The sequence below is a fragment of the Megalobrama amblycephala genome, linkage group LG5 (genome assembly GCF_018812025.1).
Source record: "Megalobrama amblycephala isolate DHTTF-2021 linkage group LG5, ASM1881202v1, whole genome shotgun sequence".
Classification (NCBI taxonomy): domain Eukaryota; kingdom Metazoa; phylum Chordata; class Actinopteri; order Cypriniformes; family Xenocyprididae; genus Megalobrama; species Megalobrama amblycephala.
In genome coordinates, this window is record NC_063048.1 from 4,889,879 (window position 1) to 4,916,673 (window position 26,795).

Consider the following 26,795-nt stretch of genomic DNA (forward strand, 5'->3'; position numbering starts at 1 on the left):
GAGGCTAATCACAGCCTGCTATCACAGAAACAGGCATTAACCTTTGGCAGCACATGAGTAAGCTCACATATGTATGTAGGGCTAAAGCTTAGAACCCAAAGCAAACATGAATGCTTTGTAATACATGCCATCCAGACAGGATAAATGTTTCACAGAACAGAACTGGAATCTGTAATGAACCCTAGAGAACGAAAGCTAGAATATTTAACATCGTAATCTGAAACTTGAATATAATTCAAGGGGCTCATGTGAAGACATTATAGGCATGACAAAAAGTTCTAAAAAGTGGGGCCTAGCAGCACTGCATAACTCATTTTCTCGAAGATAAGGGCCTACCACCTGGGAAAAACAGCATCAGGAAGGCTAATAACAGCCTATAACCTTAGCTGTTAACCTCAGCCATAGCACCTACATTTTCACATCGAAGGGGAAATGGGCATGCGGCCCGCAACTCCCTCAGGAGGCGGCCAGAACTAGGAACTATACAACCTCACAGGGATAGTAATAATAAGGGTGAGGTAACAAACAAACACCTAAACCTAGCTCTAGCCTAGCCGCTAGCTAAGGCCTACTGGGCCAAGCAAGACTTGGACTTCATTTTGAAACCTTCAAATATGAGAAGAAAATGAAACATTGCAAGCAAACAGTGTCAGGCGGCCAATAAGCCGTCCTGTACACAAATAACTGAAGCGACGAGTGCTAACTCAAACCAAACTAAAGTATTAGCTGAGAAGCTACTCTAACATAGGAGGCTACAAAATAGCAGCCATAAAGCGGCCTGCATATTTTGAAAATTAGCTAACCTAATGCTACAGTTATTTTGCCCAAAAGAACCCCTTCTAACTTTACTGACTACATGCTCAGGAAAACTATACAGGAAAAACAAGGTCTACACTTTTTATAAACATAGAAATATAGACCCAGCTTACCTTCCTGCGGCTCGCAGAACAAAGATTTTCCCTCCTTATTAATGCATGAAGAAGGATGAAATCAAAAGTTCTTTTAAGCCTAAAAGCACTTTCACTATCAAGCCAGAAGGCGGCCTTTAGAAAAAATATATCAAAAGGCCAGCCGACAGCCTAACTGTAAAAGAAGCGTCTGAGCATATTATATATATATATATATATATATATATATATATATATATATATATGGGAGGTGAAAGAAGAAGAAGAGGAGAGGGTAGATATAAATTGCCCTTTAAACAGCTGGGGGATCAATTATAAACGCAACGGTGTTACAGTTGATCACCCATCTCACTTTCGCTTCTTCCTCCTCCCGTCTGTCTGGCTCAGATCCAAATCTGAATGGCCAGGGGGTTTTCCATGCCCTCCCGATCTCAAACGCTGAGATCAGGAGAGAATGGAAAGTCTATGGGAGCCGCAACATTCATGGACAGAAAGGAACCGTTCGTCGAGCTGTCGCGCGCGGCCCCTTTCTTAACGCGCTCACACGGCAGCTGCAGCCCGCAGAAAAGCGCGTCCCAAAAACACAGCAGCTCACATACCCAGCGGCCAGAGGAGCGCTCGCTATCGGACGCGGTGACATCAAACACGGACGTCACCATCATCCAACTCACAACCTCGTCAGCCCCGGGGAAGCCGAGAGAAATATAATTCTTCTCAGACTTTCCAACGAGCTCACCTGCGAGCCCTATACTTGCAGCCGCCGTATTGCCTCAGCACACACAGGGTTACAAAAAGGCACAGATGCAGACACCTCCTCCCTCAGGAAGAGTGTCAAACGAGAATGGAGTGTCGCAACAGGATAGACGCTCACAGTGAATAGACAAACACACATAGACGCCGCCCTCAAGCATCGTCTATGCGTTCGCTCCTCTCCAGACAGAAAAACACCAGAAACGTGTACATCAAGTGTCAAACCCCTGGGACACGGATGAACACATCCTCCTGGACGTTTGCAGATATAAAGGAGTCATTTCCTACCGGAGTTTGTGAAACAATGGCACGAACAAAGATGAGAAGATGTCCGACTGCTTCCTCGGGCGCTCTCTTTATACGTCACAGTTCACGCCGTTCGACGTCATAGGCTGTCGCCGGCCAATAGGATTGGAGTTGTGTGATTCTTGGCATTTCGAACACGGGTCACGAGTGGCGTTCCCCATAGTGCGATTTCAGCGCAGAGTTGAGTTCCCTTTCGAAAGGGAACTCTTAGACTACAATTTACATTTAGAAGGATGTACTGTTACTTCATCCTCTACAGTTAAAGACCTGGATGTTATATTAGACAGCAACTTGTCCATTGAAAATTATTTCACATGTTACAAATGTTATCGGTTTCTGATGTTGAAAAGTTAGTTCATGCAGTCATGACGTCTAGACTAGATTACTGTAATGCATTACTAGCTGGTTGTCCTGTATCCTCAATAAACAAGCTACAATTAGTCCACAATGCAGCTGCTAGAGTCCTTTCTTGGTCAAGAAAATATGATCACATAATACCAATTTTATCATCTCTACACTGATTACCTATGAAGTTCTGTATCAATTATAAAGTCTTGCTACTGACCTAAAAGGCCCTAAATGGTTTAGCTCCTGAGTATTTAACCGATCTTCTATCGTCCTACAATCCATCATGCTTTTTAAGATCACAAAACTCTGGGCTTCTAGTAGTACCTAGGATATCCAAGTCAATTAAAGAAGGTAGAGCGTTTTCACATTTTGCTCCTAAACTCTGGAATAGCCTTCTTGATAATGTTCGGGGCTCAGACTCACTCTCCCAGTTTAAATCTAGATTAAAGATGCGTCTCTTTTGCCGAGCATCCACATAATGCATCTAATATCCTTACTCCAGTTACAGTGCATCCGGAAAGTATTCACAGTGCTTCACTTTTTCCACATTTTGTTATGTTACAGCCTTATTCCAAAAGGGATTAAATTCATTATTTTCCCTAAGATTCTACAAACAATACCCCATGACAATCTGAAAGAAGTTTGTTTGAAATCTTTGCAAATTTATATAAAAAAAAAAAAACCCTCACATGTACATAAGTATTCACAGCCTTTGCTCAATACTTTGTTGAAGCACCTTTGGCACCAATTACAGCCTCAAGTCTTTTTGAGTATGATGCTACATGCTTGGCATACCTATTTTTGGGCAGTTTCTCCCATTCTTCTTTGCAGAACCTCTCAAGCTCCATCAGATTGGACGGGGAGCGTCGGTGCACAGCTATTTTCAGATCTCTCCAGAGATGTTCAATCAGATTCAAGTCTGGGCTCTGGCTGGGCCACTCAAAGACATTCACAGAGTTGTCCTGTAGCCAACTCCTTTGTTATTTTGGCTGTGTGCTTAGGGTCGTTGTCCTGTTGGAAGATGAACCTTCACCCCAGTCTGAGGTCCAGAGCGCTCTGGAGCAGGTTTTTTCAAGGATGTCTCTGTACATTGCTGCATTCATCTTTACCTTGATCCTGACTAGTCTCCCAGTTCCTGCTGCTGAAAAACATTCCCACAGCATGATGCTGCCACCACCATGCTCCACTGTAGGGATGGTATTGGTCAGGTTAGTTTCCTGCAGACATGACGCTTGCTATTCAGGCCAAAGAGTTCAATCTTTGTTTCATCAGACCAGAGAATTTTGTTTCTCATGGCCTGAGAGTCCTCCAGGCGGGCTGTCATGTGCCTTTTACTGAGGAGTGGCTTCCATCTGGCCACGCTACCATACAGGCCTGATTGGTGGAGTGTTGCAGAGATGGATGTTCTTCTGGAAGGTTCTCCTCTCTCCACAGAGAAACACTGGAGCTCTGTCAGAGTGACCATCGGGTTCTTGGTCATCTCCCTGACTAAGGCCCTTCTCCCCAGATCGCTCAGTTTGGCCGGGCAGCCTGCTCTAGGAAGAGTCCTGGTGACTCCAAATTTCTTCTATTTACAGATGATAGAGGCCACTGTGCTCATTGGGATCTTCAATGCTGCAGAAATTTTTCTGTACCTTTCCCCAGATCTGTGCCTCAATACAATCCTGTCTCGGAGGTCTACAGACAATTCCTTGGACTTCATGGCTTGGTTTGTGTTCTGACATGCACTGTTAACTGTGGGACCTTATATAGACAGGTGTGTGCCTTTCCAAATCATGTCCAATCAACTGAATTTACCACAGGTGGACTCCAATCAAGTTGTAGAAACATCTCAAGGATGATCAGTGGAAACAGGATGCATCTGAGCTCAATTTTGAGTGTCATGGCAAAGGCCGTGAATACTTATGTACATGTAATTTTTTTGGTTTTCATTTTTAATAAATTTGCAAAGATTTCAAACAAACTTCTTTTACGTTGTCATTATGGGGTATTGTTTGTAGAATTTTGAGGAAAATAATGAATTTGATCCCTTTTGGAATAAGGCTGTAACAATGTGGAAAAAGTGAAGCGCTGTGAGTGTGAATACTTTCTGGATCCACTGTATATCAGATCAAATGCACATGACTATCTTTGCTTAATGTTATGAACAGCAGCAACGCTAATTATTTTCCATTTGCTTTTCTGTTTAATCTCGGGATGACCATCCTTAGGTAACTAGAGAGTACTTCAGGTCCAGTTTGAATCCAGCCTCCTATGAGAACTTCAGATGCCCCGACACCTGTGAAGAGATGACCCCAACCTCTGCTAGGACTTCAAATGACGGAAACTCTAGCTCAACATGCACCATTCCAAATTTTGCTATATATCCTAATCATTGTTGACATGTATTCATTACTTCAATGAGCTCATTGTTTCTGCTTTAAATTAATACATTGCTTAAATTAATACATTGTTAGCTAACTACGTGATTTGTATATGTACATTTCTGAAATTACATAATTTGGACAGTCATCTCTGATTATAACAAATTACTCTAAATTGTAACTTTGACATGCATTTTCTGTTAAGCTGCTTTGAAACTATATGTATTGTGAAAAGCACTATACAAATAAATGTGAATTGAACTGAAAATTGTAAAATAAATAAATAAATAAATAAACAATGAAATCAGTTCTGAATAAAGAACTAGTTCTTAGTCTCTAGCCCTACATGGCTGACCCGGATGGAGACAGATGTCTCTAGATGACAGGGTCTAGCCTTGGGAGAGTTTTTATCTGAAATAGGGCCTGTTGATTGTCAGCTCAGTGTAGAATTGGGATGTGACACAATTCCTGTGGCCGACTTTAATCCTTCCTTTTATTCTTCCATCTCCCACAAGATTCTGTAGCATTATGGGGGATCAATGCAGAGTAGCTGGTCATTTAAGTAGACTTGGCGAACAGGGCTCTCTTGCTGTAAACCCGCTCCTAATGGAGCACTTAAGCGACACATGCAGTACACCTGAGAGTCATTTACTCAGGCGTGCCGGTGTGGGAGTAATCATTTAAAGCTGAGCTGAACGGATCAATGGGGTTGTAATTGTCAGAACAAACGGTCGGTTTCAAGGCTTCGCCGCCCTCTGTTTGTTATCAGCCTGATCTTGTAATAGAAATGGATTCGGTGTTCTTTTATCCTATCAGTTTTCATTTGACGAGGTTCTTTAATAACATGCGGTAACAACATCCCCTGCTGCATTTTATCAATATGCATTATCGGACTGTAATATCACTAATGTATATGACGGAAGGGTTAAATGGATCTTCTCCCACTTCAAACCGTAGATTAGCACTGTGCTCTCTGCGCTACTATAAATTTAGTGAATAATTAATGTGGGGGAAATGACACCGCCTCCCCGCCGCCCCCCGGCTCATCTGAGACCTGATTAAATTTAATCCGCAGAGTAATTCTTAATGCACTTACACTGAATTGACCATATGGTGACCATGAACTGTCTCACCTTTCATTAAAAAAAACAAAGACATGGTATTAGTGGCATTTGCGGTTGAGCAGATACAGTGGATACAGACATTTATTCAAGCTTGTTGAGGAGAGTTGTGCTGTTTATTTATTAAGCGATAAGACTTAAAGTGTTCAATGAAACGTGTACAAAAATAATTAAGAAACCTTACCAATGTCCTTGCAGCCACCCTAGCAACTGCCTATCAGCATCCTAGTAACCATCAACCACAAAATATAAATGTGTCATTAATTATTTTTTACTAATTGTGTCTATTTACTCTATATTTATAAATCACTCAATTTTCTAATTATTTCCCCCTTCTGATTAGACCATTTAAACTCAGGCACTGAATTTGCCATCATCACTTCAGCTGTGAGTGGCACATAACCCTTCCTCAGATGAATGCCTGGAGCATTAAGGTGCTTTAGACACAAGAGTTTTTTAAGAAGCGTTTGGGTGCGGCAATGCATGCTGACAGCATAAGACGGACTACCCGTACAGCTGCTGGTATTTGTTTGATAAGCTGTGGTCTGGTGGCTGCGGCGGGCGGAATAATTTATTGAGAGTTCCACTCCATCCTCATTCTGGGACACCTTTCTGCGAATGCGCTGACAAGTCAATCTTTTGGCAATGCATTACTCAGCCACTTTATCTTAAACTAGCAGCACTCCACTGGGTGAACAGCAATTTTTTTAACACTGTCTCTTGTGAAGGTGCGGATGCATCGTTATGGACGGGATCTCCTGCATGCTGGGACTGTGTGTGATGCATTAACACTCTATTGATTCTCCTCTGCCCTTGATGTGAACGTTTAGCGCCAAACTTATCTGTGGTGAAGCTGTGCATTTCATTGACTGATCGTGTTGATAAGTTCATGTCATTTTTGGCTTGACAAAAATGGCCAGTTGTCTGTAGTGTTTGATGAATATGATATTCAGCACTCTCTAAATAGCGTTTGCGTTGCAGACATGCCATCTATAATTTCACATGAGTGGAAGCTCTTCTTTAGTGTGAATTGCCACGGCTTCACAGCTTGCCACGACGTTTATCAACTTTAACATTCTAGTTTAAGTCATTCAATAAATATGCTTATGAAATTTAATTATTGTTTTCCTCTTTAATTCTCTGTCATTTTACTGTATTTTAATGCAGTTTCATAGTTTTGGATAATTGAACTAAAACCACTCATTCATTCATTAATTTATTAATAAATGTATTGTTAAATTATTATTAAATATTAAAGAAAGTTTATTATGCAAAAGACTAAAAAAATAACATAATTTAATCATTTTAATAATATATCATATTGAAATATGGACCTGGGCATGTTTTTGACATTTTTAAATCCACCATATAGAATTCATCATATCTTCAAGATTACTTTTATTTTTCTAGCATTGAAGAACCATCTTTGGAGAACATCTTATTTATTTATTATTAGTATTTGCCTTCAGAATGAATTCTCCATGTCTTTGATAGATCAGATATGAGATATAAGTGAAAATAAACTTGCACACAGTACATTGAAACCACTTTTCTATATTGTGATGGCAAATTGTTTATTATTGCCTTAGACTGAATCCTTCATGACAAGAACACTTTCCCTGCTCTCTGTTTTTACAACACTAGATGAGGTGCATTGAAAGTGCCTCTTTTAGAAATCGTTCTTATTTCACTCCAAATAGATCTAATAGCGTGTGGCGAGTTTAGCAGGGATGAGAATATAGAGAGGGAAATGATGTTGGGCTGGCTGACCCTCAAAAGGCAGGTTGTTATTTGTGAGATGCACCTCTGGTCATTACGTGCTGAGAGCTTGACACATTCTTTCTATTAAGGGTAGAAAACAGCAAAGCGTGGCCCACATGCTCAGAGCATCATATCACTGATACTTAATGAATCCCAGCATAGATCAATATGAGCTCAACATTGCGACAGAGCTGTGACAGACATCACAGCTTCAGTCTGCCTGAACATTTGTGTGTAAGGTACAGTACACAAAACAGCTATCATCCCAGGAATCTTTGCTGGCAGGATATTCATAGATCACTGATTATTATTCTGTTCAGCAAAAATTTTGAATTAATTTTGTCTGATGTTATATCAAAGTCAGGACTATTAACATTGCATGTTGTCTTTTTGGATATAATAAGTGAGTCACTGTATCATTCACCCAAAATATTCATTTATAAACACTTTGTAAGCCAGTCACAAAATTGTATTATCGTTTATTAAATGTTTTGTGGTAACACTTTAGAATAAGGTTTAATTGGTCAAAGGGATGGTTCACTACAGTTTTTCTCAGTCGCTTTGGTGCATTTCTCACGTCACTATTTACATTTGCACAACAGTTAATGCAGTTCTCAAAACAATTAGTACAAACTGCAAAACCTAGTTGATAACCTGCAAAAGCGTGTCACTTGCCCAAAATGGATAGGTCATTCCTCAAAAGCAAGTATTCGTGTCAATGAAAGTGTCAGTGTCATCAAGATGAAAAGTCCTGACACCATTGTTTATGAACAAGATAGTCAAATGTTTTCAAATGATTTGTCATGTTTTCATTATGACAGTTTACTCTGTCAATGTTTTCCAATGCAAAAAAGTCAGATCTTGGTGACACTATACCTGAAAATGCTTCAGACAGCACTACTATTTGCACAGCCATTTGAAAAATACAGTAAAGTTACACATTACTGTATTTAGTGAGGTAACTGAGTACAAGACACTACAGTTTTTCTCAGTCGCTTTGGTGCATTTCTCACATCACTATTCACATTTGCACAACAGTTAATGCAGTTCTCAAAACAATTAGTACAAACTGCAAAACCTAGTTGATAACCTGCAAAAGCGTGTCACTTGCTCAAAATGGATAGGTCATTCCTCAAAAGCAAGTATTCGTGTCAATGAAAGTGTCAATGTCATCAAGATGAAAAGTCCTGACACCATTGTTTATGAACAAGATAGTCAAATGGCTTTGTCATGATTTCATTATGACAGTTTACTTTGTCAATGTTTTCCAATGCAAAAAAGTCAGATCTTGGTGACACTACCTGAAAATGCTCAAGAAAGCACTATATACTATTTGCACAGCCATTTGAAAAATACAGTAAAGTTACACATTACTGTATTGAATATGTATGTTTCACATTTTTACTGCATATGCTCTTTGCAATTCTAATTTGTTCACAGCACTGTGCAAAAGAAAAATTAGACCGTTATTTGCAACAAACATAAACTCCCTTTGGCTAGAGCTGTGCACAACTGTAAACAATATTGCAGTACATATGGCAAATATTTACTGTAACACTACTGTACACTACAATACACTAAATGTGTGATGCAGTAAAGCTGTACGTCTAAATGTAAAATGTACAGTGACAAGTTCTTGTCCCACTGCAAGCTTCATGTATGACACAATGACAGTAGTGCAGTGCAGATTGTTTAGTGCTGAATTACTGTCCATTTATACACGTGTTCTCCCGACGAAATGTTTGAATAATTAAATTTAAAGTGGTTCGCCATACATTTGGCTGCACCCTTCAACCAGCCTCAGCCATTGTGAGGCCGTGATTGACAACATGATCCACAATTGTAGCCCTGATTTCATCAGGGATCTGCCTATGTACTTGGCCTCTTCTTCCTCTTTCCCCTGTTTTGTCCCCTTCCCCTTCCTCCCCGCACCCTCACCCCTCTTCCACGAGGCTGACCTTCCATTTCTGTGTCACAGTATTGTAGAAATGGTACACACTATGTCCTGCTTCGTTCATATATGCTTGTAACGTGGGGGGTTATGGGATTCAGCTCTGACAGTGATTGTAGAGAAGTGGCTTATCATTGGTTGCAACTAATGCTTCACACACCCCTTCTCATAAGTGAAAGTTGAGATTCACCTGAGAGAAATTGTTCAATTTGAAGACATTTTCAGGAAAAAAAAAAAAAAAAGATTTAAAAAAATGTGTAAAATTTGCTTGACAGATTTTGACAACTAACATTTTTGTATGTAATGACTCAAGCAATGAAACGAGGACTATTAGTTTTATATGGAATGACTATTCAGCATTCACAAGTATAGTTAATTTTGACTGACATGACACGAGCAAACAATAACGTTATAATGTTATATAATAATGTTATAATGTTATAAAACAGCGGAGAGTTGTATGAAAGCAATTGATGCATGTCCAAAAGCATTTGCAATTTGTTCGAAGGAATGAAAAACTGCTACTGTGATGTGCACAAATGACTAAATGTTGTGGAGCTTGAACTAACTGTTGTGCAAATGTAAATAGTGATGTGAGAAATGCACCAAAGCGACTGAGAAAAACTGTAATAATAAAAATTTGCATTTAATTTACTCACCCTCAGTCCATCCAAGTACATCCAAGATGTAGTTTTTTTTTTTTTTTTTCTCCAGTAGAACAGTAAAGAAGATTTTTAGCTGAAACTGTGGTCCTTGGTGATTCATATAATGGAAGTCACTTTGTGCATCAAAAACAAAACAAAAAACAAACAAAAAAAAAAACATATACAGGCAAAAGAAAATTAATACCCATGGCTCCTGATGATACATCAAGGTCTTATGAAGCAAAAACAATCAGACTATGCAAGAAACTGAACATTATTTACCTTTATTTACAATATTTATTACCAAACGAAGCTCAAGTGGAAATATAACTGGAACCATTCCTTAGCGTTCTTTTTTGGCCGACGGTGGATAAGCGGCTAATATTATGTCCAGTTTGGTTTATTATGCACCATATAGTAAGTATAATTTCATATATACTTATATTTAATTATAATTATAGTATAATTAATTATATACACAATTTGAGGTCAGCATGAAATGGAAGTTACTATAGTCTTTTCTTCTCTATATTATGACTTATATACTACAAGTGAAACTGCTTCTGGAACAAGGAAAAATGTCCCGCCCTTGCGCAAATGAACACGTCATTACAGAAGAGAAGAGATGTCATTGCAACAGGAAGGGGAAGTTATTTTGATTAAAGATTATGAGGACACACGAATAAAAAATAATTATGTGCACAGATAAATCATTTGTAATAAATACTGCAATATTCCATAAAAAACAAACAATTGTCCATTTTGATTTCATGATTACTTTAAATGCATATAGTTTCCGTGTACTTATAGTACAACTATAGTTGAGGGAGACCTGATTTCACTTCTTGAAAACGACTCTGTTACAACACGGGCATGGTGTGATGTGTGTTTTGTGTGTGCGATTGCGCTTGCATTCTTAAATTCAGTGCGGAAGGTGTTTACTTGGAAAGAAACCCACAGAGACCGATGCAGCCAAGCTTCCCGTGTGAGAAAGCGGCGGGTGAGCGCATGCCAAGGCGCTAATCAACCCAGGCAGACGGAAGGCTGCAGTTTGGTGCCCACAGAGTTTGGCAGCGGAAGCTGATGGCCAAAAAAAAATCCTCTCTACACTCCAACGGTCACTCCGACTGCAGTCGGAGACTAGGAAGTGGAGAGGTCGTGGACAAAGTACAAGGGGCAGTCCAGCACCCCGCCACCCGAATGATTGCTCTCTCTGAGGGGAATGTTTGTACGCCAGTGGCTCTTCTCCTCTGTCAGCGTGTAAATGCCCTCTGCACGGTGAGTTTAGTGTCGACAACTTGACAAAAGAGAGAGAGAGAGAGAGAGAGAGAGAGAGAGAGCTGTGGCTGATATCAAAGTATCATGCAGACTTTCTTGTATAGGCATAAAATCTTGCGCACATAGATTATTCTTGCCAAAACCAACCACTTAGACATGAAAAGGCCGTCTGGCCAACCACAGTTTGGCCAACCACAGGTTAATAAATATTTCGTTCAATAATGATGTCTGTTAATGACCTTAAATAAGCACTTTTTTGTTGTTTGTTTGGTTTTTTTTTTTTTTTTTTTTAGATTCTTGCATTTTCGTTTTTGATTTTCACCCACACAATATTATAGGATTTTAATATTTAACATGTAGCATTTATCATCCATTATATGAAAATAATTATCAATGTTTTAAAATGTTTATATCAGTAAATCCCTAATTTTAAAAGAATATAAAAGATGACAAGTTCTGCTTTTTGAGTTTTAATTTAATCTAATAATCTCAAATAAATCTCTAAAATATCTATTTGGCAGATCGGAAATGTTCATTGTAGCAGCCAGGAACATTTCAGACATTCCCGATGGGCTGATATAAAGCTGTGCAGCCTGATTCCTGAAAAAGCCAATCACATTAGAGCTTGATGTTTGAAGAAAGACTCTCATTTTTGTATAATATTCATCAGATGGTCTGTGAGCGGTTCGACTGAGACGGACACTAGATATCCTGATGCAGTGTTCAAGGCTAATGGTTTGGAAAATGGAACCCTAAAATGCTGCTTACATGTTCATCTTCATTCTGTGTATTTCTGTAAATAGCAGATATTCTCAGCAGAATCATTATCCTGCCATTTACTCTCTTTCTCTCATATAGTTTCTCCTTTTTCTCTCTGCTATATGGCTTTGCCATGGGCAACAAAACAATTTCACATCTCTTACTTCTCTTCTTATGCAAAGACGAGTAGTTGTGGCCATCAGGGTCCACAATTTACAGTTGTCAAACTCCAAATGAGAGTACAAATGCTGGCTTTAGTGAATAAAACAAAGTTACTCATCATTTAGTTGGTAACGTTATTCGGAATTGCAGCATAATACGCTGCAGGTTGAAAAAAAGATTTTCTTATTTAATATTTTTGTCTTGTTTTCCAGTACAAAACATTCTTAAATCAAAATATATTTACTGGAGAAGTAAAAATGACTTAAATAAAAAATAAACTTAATTTAAAGGGAAATCAAGAAAATGTTCCTCCCTTACAGTCTTTGACTTAATTATAGTTGACTCTGCATATTAAAGAGAAAAACAGACCAAAAACATAGAAAAAGCGATGTCGAAGGATAGGCAGCACAGAGCAGCGATACTGTGTTTGTCAATCTGAAAAGCCCAGTCAACAGCAGATTTCCTTCTCTATATGTATATTAGATGATAATTGCCACCCTAGTGAATGTGGGCAGCGATTCTTTCTTGAAAACGTCTCAGAAGGGAGCACAAAATGACATGCCGGAGACACACAATTGATTTTGCACAGTGTCAAATTCTGCTCAATAAATTGGACAGACATGTCTGTCATTCTACAAATCCCTCTGCTCTGCTGTCTAGCTCGCTCTACTGAACCTTGATCACGATTTGAAGACCACAGGTTTTGTGTCAACAGTTGTAAAACGCAGATATGGCATCTGAAAAGCCTAAAAGACAAACATAACATTACCTGGCCATTTGCATGATGTGTGCACATGTTGATTTCTCTCATTACAGCTACAAAATGTCAGAATGGTTGACAATAATGGCAGGACAAGACATAGTTATGTGGTGCACATTTGGACAGAACAGATAGAATTGTTTGTGTTGGATTTGAGTTGAGATGAAGCATGTCTGTCTGATTAAAGAGAGTGTGCTCACAGGACTCTCATGAGGGTTTGCATTCTCCTCTCAGACTGCTAATTACATGGATGTGTGTGGAGAACGATCAATGGAAAACAAAAACAATAGACATCTGTTTTGTTTTTCAATATGCATTCTTGCATCCTTGTGTTCTGGTACGTCATCATCAACCATCGAAGTTCAATTCCACGGCTGCATCCGAAATCACATACTTCCCTATATAGTTGGTGGAAAACAGTATGTGATACCAGAAGTATGTCCGAATTCACAGTACTCATAAAAGAGTAGGCAAAAATCACCGGGATGACTACTACTTCCGTGCAGATTCTAATGTGCATATGATGGATACTATACTACCTCATGAGGCCACAGGAGAGGATTTGTGAATGGCAGTGAAGTGACGCAACTGACGCTGGCAGGTCACGTGATAATGACAACATGGCAAATGTAGTACTATACATATACATATAGATCTACATCTTAGTGTATAAGAGAGTTTGCAATTTCGGATGCAGCACAGTACTCCAGAACGCAAGTACAGAGGACGCATGCATTTTCTTTTGAACTCTCCATTCATCAGAGAATCCTGAAAAAAGTATCAGTGTTTCCACAAAAATATGAAGCAGCACAACACTTGATAACAATAAGAAATGTTTCTTGAGCAGCAAGTCAGCATATTAGAATGATTTCTGGATTTCAAGGATCATGTGACACTGAAGACTGGAGTAATTATGCTGAAAAATCAGCTTTGATCACAGGAGTAAATTATATATATTTAATTATATTTAAAATATATTACAATAGAAAACAGTTATTTAAAATGGTAGTAATGCTTCATAATATTACAGTTTTTACTGTATATTTGTGATCAAATAAATGCAGCCTTGGTGAGCAGAAGAGACTTCTTAACATCTTACTGACCCCAAACTCCACTATCCACTATCTTGCATGGACTTTTTCACTGAACTTTTCTCAGCGTATTTTAGAAAGCAAGCATAGCGTCACTTCTGGCAGGTCACATCAGTCAAGCTCGCATCAGATGACTCTCAGCTAATCCACATCTACCTATAGGAATATGACGCCTATCACAGCATCCCTATATAAGGTCCATTCAGTATTATCATCAGCTTTATCGTATTGCTCAGGAGCTAATTACCCACCTCCATCCCCAGTTCCTCCTCTAATCCAGTCAGGATTTGGCCTTCTGATATTCCTCTCAAATCAAACTTAATTATGTTGTTACATTAAATTATTGTCACTGAGAAAATTAACGATATCTACATACCTTTATGTTGGTTCTGTTTTGTTTACCTTAGGGGGGTTATCACTGCTCTCCCTGCTCTTATGGGCAGGGAGTTCTTGCCCAGAACAGAATCATACCGCCAATCCAAACTGTAGTCAGTCATTTTTGACTTGATAGTGGTCCTGACAGAATTGCTCTTTCTGTGAAGGACACATGATGCTGCCTTAGAATAATACAGTATAGAAGATATAGGATATTATATATTCTTCAATATAAGTCTTTTGAAGCCATACATTGGCTTTGAGTGAAGAGTTCACTAACTCACCAAAGACAGAAGCTGGAGCAGTTCCTCACACAATGACTTCAGAAGACTTTGAATATAGTGCATGACACATGTGGGCTACTTTTATGATGCTTTTATGATGCATTTTTTGTCTTTTAGTGCTTACAGCTCCAGTCCTCATTCACTTTCAATATAGCTTCTAAGAAGAATGGCCAGTGTATTCTTCAGAAATTCAGTTTTTGTGTTCCACAGCAGAAAGAAAGTTAGTTCAGTTATCTGTGCATGTTGGAGCCATATGAAATGAAGTGCTGACACATTGACTGAAGAGCTTGTGGATGGCTGATGCAGAATGATTTTAACTGAATGATGAACCTCATGTCTGAATTTTTGTCCTCATAGGAGAGAATCATTCATGCTGCTCCTTTAAAAAAATCAGCTCAGATGTGCTGTAATTGAGTTTGTCTTCTTTGTCTTCTGAATTCTTTAGGAGAAATCAGGGTTGTTATCGTTAACTAATTCTATTAAAAACATATATCTATGTTGAAGCACTAAAATATCATTTTTTCATTTATATATATATATATATATATATATATATATATATATATATATATATATAAATCTAAACTAAATTAAAAAAAAAATGCAATAAACTGAAATAAGTTTAAGCTGAAGCACTAAAATTATTAACTAGCCACACCTGACACGCATCAGCACTCATCACCACAGCAGCATAAAAGACACTCCAGAGCACTCAGTCACTGTCTGGTCTCGTTAATGCATACCTACCTGTGATGCTTACCTCAAGGACTCTGCTAACTTCTACTTACCTCAAGGACTCTGCTAACTTCTACTTACCTCAAGGACTCTGTTAACTTCTACTTACCTCAAGGACTCTGCTAACTTCTACTTACCTCAAGGACTCTGCTAACTTCTACTTGCCTGTATCCAGTGTTCCATGTGACTCCTAGTGTCTCCTTGGCTCTTTTTTGTGAGCCGGCTCGTTTGACTCAGCTCACTGAAAAGAGCCGGCTCTTTAAATAATAAATGTTTTAACTATGTCTTGGACTATGATAGGTGTGAAAACAATTTGTGAAATTGTGAGACATTGCGAGTATGATTTCATTTAATAATTTAATTAGAACTGTTTTCACACCTATCATAGTCAAAATCATAGTTTATTATTTAAAGAGCCGGCTCACAAAACGAGCCGGCTCTTCAAACGAGCCGGCTCACGAAAGAGCCGGAATGCCCATCACTAGTGTGTGCGCCTAGGCTTATATAATTATATTTTTTTGTGTTATTCTTTGAATTATTAGTCTATTGTTTTAAATAAAATTTAAATCATTCATTACATAATGATTGAATTTCTATAGGCTTTGTTTTTAAAAATAGAGTCGGCTCTTCAGATATGTGAGCCGGCTCCCGACGTTCACGTAAAAGAGCCGGCTCTTAGAGCCGGCTCGTTCGCGAACGACCCATCACTAGTCTCCTCGTCTCCTGTGAGAGTCTTCGTGTCTTGTCTGCTCCACACCTGCCTGCTTCCACGATCCCTGGGAAAGATAAAGACAAGTATCAGATCCAGTATAATCTTCAGTCACACATTTAACCTGCTTCCACTCACCTGCACTCTGCCATTGATCTCTGGTTGTTCAATAAACTGTATATTAACTATACCTGTGTCTCCGTCCCCTTCTGTACGTAACATAAATAAAAACTAAAACTGAAATAAAAATAATAAAAATAAAACGAATAAAATGACAAAATCGTGTAATGAAATGACTAAATTAACAAGAAAAGAAATTATAAAACTATTCAAAATATTAACAAAACATTAATATTAATAAATCTAAAATAACAATTCTTAAAGAAACAGCAAGTAATACATTGAATTCACTGTGAAAGTTTTGAAGTAGAAAGACTGAAAAAGTGTTTTCTTTTAAAACACTCCAATAATCCTTGTTTTATTTCCAACTTCGAAAAATTGAGAAATTGCACAAAAAAACAAATGAGAAATTGCATTTGCCAGTATTCAAATATTCTGTTATGATGGTTTGTTTTGCCTCTTTTGAGCTTGAAATTCTTGTAACATTCTACTGAACATGTGCTTTTGTTTCTGAAGAAAATCATACAAGTTTGAAACCACATGAGGGTGTGTGAATAATGACATGAGATTTATTTTTGGGTGAACAATGCCTATTAGAAAAGTCTCTATTTGCTCTCCACGCTATCTCATTGCTGTCTACAAGAAATGACTGAGCTATTAACCAGATTTTGTGTGGTTCTCCAGCTCATCTTATGATCAAACCCGAGGATGAGCAGATGGTGTGGATCATCAGCAGCGCTGGTCAAACATAGCCATTCTGTTGGCTCATTGTGAGTGTCGGAGTGTCTATTTTTATCACCGTAGTAAACTTGTCACCGACCGCTGTTCATTCCAGGCTCAAGTTTCCAATTATCAATGTTAAATTGGCTCCTGGCCTGACCAAGTGCTGGAGGCTGGAACATTTGGAAGTCTGAATGTCCAACTGATGAGACACGGTTGCTGTGCGTGACACGTGTTTAATGCGTGTTGGATGCTTGGTGTATGGCAGCAATACAGCATTAACTGTAAGAAGCACGTTGCTCTGTCAGTCCGTATTGAGTTATAAATGTCCTTAAGAGTATTTGCAATTATTTTGCTTGTAAAATAAGATTAAGAAATATTCACTAATGATGACAAATGATTTTAATATACTTTATATATTTGTCCATTATATTAAAGATTGTGTCATTGGACTAGATGCTGCTATCAAAACTACCACAGCAAGAGTTTGGAACTGTTTGTCCAATGGCACACATATGGAATTTTTGGAAAACATTTTTGCAGTTCCGTTTGCTGGTACTTGGGCCATGGAAATTACACCCTTTACTTTAAAGGGTTAGTTCACCCAAAAATGAAATTTCTGTTAAGTACTCACCCTCATGTCGTTCCCAACTTGTAAAATCTTATTTCATCTTCGAAAAACAAATTAAGATATTTTTTGATAAAATACGAGAGGTTTCTGAACCACAAATAGGCAGCAATGTCATTGTACCTTTAAAGGCCCAGAAAGGTAATAAAGGCATCGTTAAAATAGTCCATGTGACTACAATGGTTCAACCTTAATGTCATGAAGTGACAAGAATACTTTTTGTGCGCAAAACAAAACAAAAATAATGACTTAAAGGATTAGTCCACTTTTAAATACACTTTTCCTGACAAATTTACTCACCCCCATGTCATCCAAACAAAATATCGCCTTGAACGTACTTTCCACTTCTGCATTCTTCATAACGCTTACGCTGAATGTCCTATGCCTTCCCTATTCAAGTTACGGAAAAAAACGAAACTGGCACTGCGTTCGTTCCGTAAGTAGAATAGGGAAGGCGTAGAACATTCAGCGCAAGCGTTATGAAGAATGCGGAAGCGGAAAGTACGTTCAAGGCGATATTTTGTTTATAAAGCTTAAACGGTTGTATTTTTTTCGAAAATGACCGATCGATTCGCTAGATAAGACCCTTATTACTCATCTGGTATCGTTTAAAGCCCTTGAAGCTGCACTGAAACTGTAATTTTGACCTTCAATCTGTTGGTAGCCATTGAAATCCATTGTAAGGAGAAAAATCCTGGAATGTTTTCCTCAAAAACATTCATTTCTTTTCGACTGACGAAAGAAAGACATGAACATCTTGGATGACATGGGGGTGAGTAAATTTATCAGGAAAAGTGTATTTAAAAGTGGACTAATCCTTTAATTCAACAATTTCTCCTCTTCGCTGTCAGTCTTCTGTGCTGTTGACATTGTGAACAGTGCAGCGCTTCCGTGTTCTGCATCAGAATGCCGGCTCATTATTGGCCGATGCTGTACACGTGAGCAGCACAACGCATGCACATAATTTTATATTATTATCATTATGCCTTTGACAGTACACTATAGGGAAATTCCAATACTTTTGTCCTAATTTCTACATTTGCAAGAGATAAACCCTCAAGCTTTTTTTTTGACAGAAATCACCGCTTTCACGAATTCTCGAGTTTGTAGTTTACACAGAGGCAATAACGGTATCATTTTCAAAAACTCGCACGTTGAATCTTGCTTTCAAAAGTTTGTTTTTTCAGACCCCCAAAATGCTGTCGTTCTGTAAATGAACAGCCAAAATGCATAAGTTTTCCATTTTTAGTAGAAATGTTGTGGTATAAACAGAGGCATTTTTCATCTTTAAACCAAACTTGGGTCTTCAGCCGACATCTGGAAGTTTAAATTCCCATCTGGCTGGCGCACTTTCTATTTCACATGAGCGTTTCCTCTACAAAAGCAATCCGGTCGAATGTGTTTTCAACTAGTGGTTGAAAATGGAGAAGCTCAAAAAAATTTTTTTCACTAGGGGTATAAGAAAATATTGATACACGTGAATATTTCGATATGTTACACTGTACCAATATTTATTTAATTTAATTTATTTATTTAGTTTGTTTACATCCAAGATTCTTGGCTTCGTGTTTAGTTTAAACCCAGCCACTAGATGGTAGTGTTATCTCAGAACGTAAACTGTGATGCGGAGATGCGCAAGCGTGCATCACTAGCATTAGCATTAGCAAACTCAACCATCCACGCTACTGAGAGTGGAATATATAATATATGTAAATATGTACTGCACGCTTTCCTCTCAATAACAAAATAAACACACAACAAAAATGACAGCAGTGGCAGCAGCAAGAAAGCATCTGATCATAGCAATGTGGATATGTTTGCCACCAGCTCTGCAGTTCAGCACTCCAGTGAAGGCATGTTTATTTACCGTATATAGCACTTTAAACAATAGACTGCTTTAAAGCAAGCAACTTTACAGTATTAAATATAAAAGTCATGCAGTCTTGGACTATGCACTTTCTGTTGTTAAATACTTTAGAAATTAAAAACTGCTATACTGTGAACCTTAACACACACACATACATACATTATATAAATGTGTGTGTATATATATATATATATATATATATATATATATATATATATACAGTGCCCTCCACAAATATGAGCAAAGGCGGCTGTGAAAAACATCTGCATTGTTTATCTTTTTGATCTTTCATTCAAAAAATTCACAAAATTCTAACCTTTCATTGAAGGAAAAGAATTGAAAATAAGGGAAAAAGCTCATTATGAAATAAATGTTTTTCTCCAATACATGTTTGCCACAATTATTGGCATCCCTAGAAATTCTTCTGAGTAAAATATCTCTGAAGTATATTCCCAATTCACATTTACATTTTTTAGCACACCAGGGTGACTAGGAGCATGAAATTGTGCAGCCATGACTTCCTGTTCCACAGGTGTACAAATATGTGTAAACACAAAGGACAAATCCCCTTAATAATTCATCACAATGAGAAAAAACAAATAATATAGTTCTGATGTGCAGCAAAAGATTGTTGAGCTTCACAAAATAGAAAATGGGTATAAGAAAAGAGCTAACGCATTGAAAATCCCCATTTCCACCATCAGGGAAATAATTAAGAAGTTTCAATCAACTAAAGATGTTACAAATCTGCCTGGAAGAGGACATGTGTCTAAATTGTCCTAATGCGCGGTGAGGAGGAAAGTTTGAGTGGCCAAAGACTGTTCATGGATCACAGCTGGAGAAATTGCAGAAATTAGTTGAGTCTTGAGTCTCAGAAAGCCTAAAAAATTTTACCAAACAGCACCTACATCCCCACAAGTTGTTCAGGAGGGTTTCAAGAAAAATCCTTCTTTGCTCATCCAAAAACAAACTCCAGCATATTCAGTTGTCAGACAAGACTGGAACTTCAAACGGGACCGGCTTCTGTGGTAAGATGAAACTAAAAAAATAGCTTTTTGGCAGCAAACCCACCAGATGGGTTTGGTGCTCACATGGATAAAAAGTACCCCATGTCCACGGTTAAATATGCTGCTGGATCTTTAATGCTGTGAGCCTATTTTTCTGCTGGAGGTCCTGGACATCTTGTTTAGATACATGGCATCATGGATTCTATCAAATACTAACAGGTAAAAAATCAAAACCTGACCACTTCTGCTAGAAATCCAATAATGGGCAGTGGTTGGATTGTCCATCAGGACAATGATCCAAAACAAACATCAAAACCAAAACAAAAATGTGTCACAGAATGAAGCTTCTGCCATGGCCATCCCAGTTCCCTGACCTGAAACCTAAAGAAAATGAGTGGAGTGAACTGAAGAGAAGAAGCACCAACATGGAGCTGGAATCTGAAGGATCTGGAGAGATTCTGTATGGAGGAATGGTCTCTGATCTCTCCTCAGGTGTTCTCCAAACTCATCAGGCATTATAGAAGAAGACTCAGAGCTGTTATCTTGGGAAAAGGACATTGCAATAATTGGGTGCCAATAATTGTGGCCAACATGAACTAGAGAAAAACATGTATTTCATAATGAGCTTTTCCACCCATTTTCAATTCTTTTCCTTCAATAAAAGGTTAGAATTTTCTGAATTATTTGAATGAAAGATCAAAAAGATAAACAATGCAGATTTATTTTCATATTTACTAAGGGTGCCAATATTTGTGGAGGACACTGTGTATATATATATATATATATATATATATATATATATATATATATATATATATATATATAATATACAGTACTATTTTGTATTTTGTATTTTAAAGCCTTTGGAACCACTAAGATGTTTAATGTTTTTAAAAGAAGTTTCGTACTGAAACAGTCACCTCTTTATCAGGGTGTTGTTTTCATGCATCAACTAGTTAGACCAGGTTTAATTCAGACCAGACACGCCCCCCAATGAGGATTTTTAACTCCAACCGCTGCTGTCTGTCAGCCAAATAATGGGAGTAGATGGGACTTCGGCTGAAATAATATTAGACAATTTAAAATTAAACTGCGGCTGTGACGACACATTGATGTCCTAAGATATATTTGAGAAACCAAACAGTAATTTATTCCTGTGATGCAAAGCTGAATTTTCAGCATCGTTACTCCAGTCTTCAGTGTCACATGATCCTTCAGAAATCATTCTAATATGGTGATTTGCTGCTCAATAAACATTTATGATTATTTTCAATGTTGAAAACAGTTGTGTACTTTTTTTTTTCAGGATTCCTTGATGAATAGAAAGTTCAAAATAACAGCATTTATCTTCGAAATACAAAGCTTCTGTAGCATTATACACTACTGTTCAAAAGTTTGGGGTCAGTAAGAATTTTTATTTTTATTTTTTTGAAAAGAAATTAAAGAAATGAATACTTTTATTCAGCAAGGATGCATTAAATCAATCAAAAGTGGCAGTAAAGACATTTATAATGTTACAAAAGATTAGATTTCAGATAAACACTGTTCTTTTGAACTTTCTATTCATCAGGAATAATCCTGAAAAAAAATATTGTACACAAATATTTTGTACAATTGTACACATTAAATGTTTCTTGAGCAGCAGATCAGCATATTAGAATGATTTCTGAAGGATCATGTGACACTGAAGACTGGAGTAATGATGCTGAAAATTCAGCTTTGCCATCACAGGAATAAATTACTTTGTGAAATATTCAAATAGAAAACAGTTATTTTAAATTGTAATAATATTTCACAATATTACTGTTTTTACTGTATTTTTAATTAAATAAATGTAGCCTTGAGTGAGCAGACTCTGAGTAACTTCTTTTAAAAACCATTAAAAATCTTAGCAATGGTTCCAGGAACTAGTTTGGACTGTACTGTATATATATATATATATATATATATATATATATATATATATATATATACAGTGTCCTCCACAAATATTGGCAGATATACTAATAGTGATTAGTGATATAAATGCAAATTATACTGTCTTGATTAAATAAAATAAAGTTTTTGCTCAGGTTTTATGCATATGGTGTGTTTCTAAAATTAGATCCTCTTCCAAAAAATAAAAAAAAAAAAAAAAAATAATAATATCGCAATATATCGCCTTTCTTACAGTATGGCAATATATCACAATATACCATATTGTAACCCTGTATTGTGATGCATATCATATCGCCAGATTCTTGGCAATACACAGCCCTAGTTTACATGTGTATTTAGCATAGTCCACTTGTAATCCGATCGACCAAAACGCATCTTACAGTTTTTCTCAATTGTTTACACACAAATATTGGTACTTGAGACACAATGACCTCAACATGTAACTCATGCACCAACCCCTGAACCAATTCTGCTAAACTGCAAGTACAATTCCTGCTTTACACTCACATTGCAGTTCTAAAACACACTTTTTTCAAAACACTACACACAATTCTCTGCATTTGGCACAATTTTCGGGCAGAAAAATCTCTTGTTTTCACAAGGAACACACTGCCATTCAAATATGCACACTGACTCATCACATGGGCAAACACCTGTCACACATTTTTACAATTAGCAAACAGAGCTTTAGCATAAATGGGCAACAGGTGAGCTCTTCTGTTTTGGAGCAATGGATGCCAACAATGGAAACAGGCAGAGCAGCATAGTTTTTTTTTACTGTAACTGTATACAGTAAATTCTTCTGTTGTTTTGTACGGTATGTGCAACTTTGCATTGGTTGGGATGTGCACTGTACATTGTTTTTGTTGGAAAAATAAAATATATTTGTTACCGTGTATTTGTGTGTTCTGACTATATATACATACATATACATATATATATATATATATGTATATGTATGTATATATGTATATGTATGTATATATATATATATATATATATATATATATATATATGTATATGTATATATATGTATATGTATATATGTATATGTATGTATATATATATATATGTATGTGTATGTATATATATGTATATGTATGTATATATATATGTATATGTATGTATATGTATATATATATATATATATATATATATATATATATATATATATATATATATACACACACACATACATACATATATATACTACAAATATTTTACAACACACTTATGTATGTACTGTCTGTAGTAAGTGTAACACTGAACCAAATAAAGACCAAAGTCATTATGATGAATGGAGAAGTGTTTTCCATTCATCATAGTGTTTTACATAGAGCACATCAGTGTTCAACTGGTTCTTATAAATGTCTATTCATATGATGGTTTGTGTGTGTCATTTGAAAACAAAATACCATTTTGAGAAGAAAGAACATTGTTTTGAATGTAAAGTTTCATTTTGCAGGAGAATTGAGGGGTTTTGCCCATTGTGTGTGTGTTTTTTGATTTGTGTGTAGAGTTCTGAGAGTATGAGGCATGCTTTCAGAAAATGTGTGTAAACAATCAAGAAAAACTGTAATACTCAGTGGAAACAGGGCCTGAGACGGAAAACTAGACTAGATCATGAGCTGATCACGTGAGCAAAGTGCGTACTTCCTTTTGAAACATGCAGCACAAGCAATATAGGCTACTTATTTGATTAAATCACAGTATTTTGCAATTTGATAAGGGCACAAAGCTATATCGCGCTTTCTATTTCAGTTTATTTGACAGATACTTTGCAATGGCACAAAACAACTTTAGAGAACTTTTTTCGGTTCATTATAAAACTATAAAACTATGGTGGGCCGCTAAAATCTAGGTAATTAACAGGAAATAAAATAGCCTATATATGTATAAATTGACTATAATAAGAAAAAATATTCAGATTTACAATATCCAAATTATGTATAGTTTATTTCCCTTCAGGTTTTCCAGATGCACAGCATCTACATCAGCACCATATGGAATGTTATTTGCCAGGAGCGATTTGATCAAGTTCTTCATTCTCAAAGGTCTAAGAATAGAGGTGGTAATGTGGTTGTTTTGACCCTTGAATAAATCATAATTACAATGCACAGCTCAGGGATGCAACCCTTGATTATGATGCTATCATTCAACGTGATTTGAAAGGTGAAATAACCTTCATTCAAGCCTTGGTGACCCTTGAGGTCTGTTTCTATTGTTGTTCTCATGTCTCCGACTTCAAAGGGCAAATAATATGGCCGAAACATCCTGCGAGCTGATTGGATGAATGTTTCCCAGTTGGACTTAGAAGGGATTTTATTAAGTGGTGAAGAAAAGAAGAACAAGCCGCCGAGAGCAATGGGCTTTGTGTCCGGCTGAGAGAACTTGAGCCGAACTGTAGACCACAACAGCCCTTACATTAAATCTGTCTGCAGTCACACGGCTGCTCAAGCACAGATCCACACGACTGCACTCCACATCTGATATTTTTTATTTTGTTTTGGTTTTTTTATCTGTAGGAAGCCTGTTTAATGTGATGTACCTTTTAAAATTATATGGCTATACAGAAATGCCATTTTGCAAAATCTTAAGGCACACTTATAAATGTGTGAATGTTATTCATGAGATCAAGTGTTTATATTTGTGTCTCAAATGCTGTAAGAGCTCTTAACGTTACATTTCTTCAGCATTTGTTTGAAGTATGCTTAAATTATTTTCCAATACATGATACTGTGCTGTCTAAATCAGTGACTTTGATACTTGTTTAAGTGTCTAAATGACAGCACCAACTCTTTACTGATTAATGTTGCTCATTTTCTTTTGGCAGGTTTATGCAGCCATGGCAGTAGCTTCATGACAGACTTGAAGATAAACCAGAGAAGTATCATGTCACGTAGCATTTACCTCAGGCAAGTCATTCAGTGTCCACAGCTTGTTAGTTTGCAGAGAAATGAATTCTTTCGCTAAATATATGCAATACAATAGCCTATATATTCATTATATTTTACTTAACCTGTTTATGATGTCTTGATTATTTAATACATTTAAATAAATCTGTCATGATGTCATGATCTGAAATGACAGTCACTATGTAAATTATTATATATAAGGAATAAGCATAAGCTTGACTAATTAACAAGGAAATATATAGCATATAAAATATATAATATATAATTGATAAACCTTTACCAGAAGGATTTTGCTCGACTTGGATGCATTGAACTCATTGTAAGTTCAGTGCAGATTGTTGGATATTTAACTTCTACAAATAGTACAAATTACTGTGCAAATTTTCTGCCTTATCAAAAATAACATGCAAATGTTACCAGAAACAAAACATAAATCAACTCTGTTTTTGAAGTTTGATTAAGCCATGCCTGAACGTTAAATCATGAATAGCCTCTGAATCAAATAAAAAACTGCAAATATTTTCTGCCCCCAAGCCTTACAGCTTTAAAGGACCCTGGAAGATCCCCAAAAGGTGCATTTCTTCAGAATCAAAGTATGATCCTGTTTGATTTAAACAGCTTAAGTACACCTGGCTTTCTGCTTCAAGAGCCCAAAGCATGACTTTATTCTGTATTCCCAACGTAAGAACGGCCCAAAGAATCTCATCAAGTCTATGCATTTGTGGCTCAACCCACGTGCAAACACAAATACACATACAGTCAGTCGCAGTTACAGTTTTTCTCAGTTGCTTTGGCACATTTCTTGAATTATCCCTTAAAATTTGCAAAACAGTATTTTCATTTCTCGAAACAATTCGTACAAAGAGCACAACATATTGGATTACATGCAAAAACCTGTAACTTACAGAGAATCCTTAGTTCATCTCTCAAAAGCAAGTATTTATGTCAATGAACATATCAGTGCCATCAGAATGACAAGTCCTTGTGTCATTGTTCTCGAACAAGATAATCAAAATGCTTAGCCATGTTGTCAATATAACAGTGATGAATATTTCAGATGTAAACTGTGGCTACGGTTTTTATGACAGTGAACAAATGACTGTATAATGTCCTTGTGATAAATGAAAAAGACAAGACTATATATACATACACTGTATATATGGATTCACGTGTACTTGCGTGCTATAGTGTGTATCTGTATAAAGTTAATTTAGCCTATACTATACTGTAAGTGTAAAGCAAGTGTTAATATGCTACTGTAAGTGTAAAATGCTATTATAGCATGCATACCATAT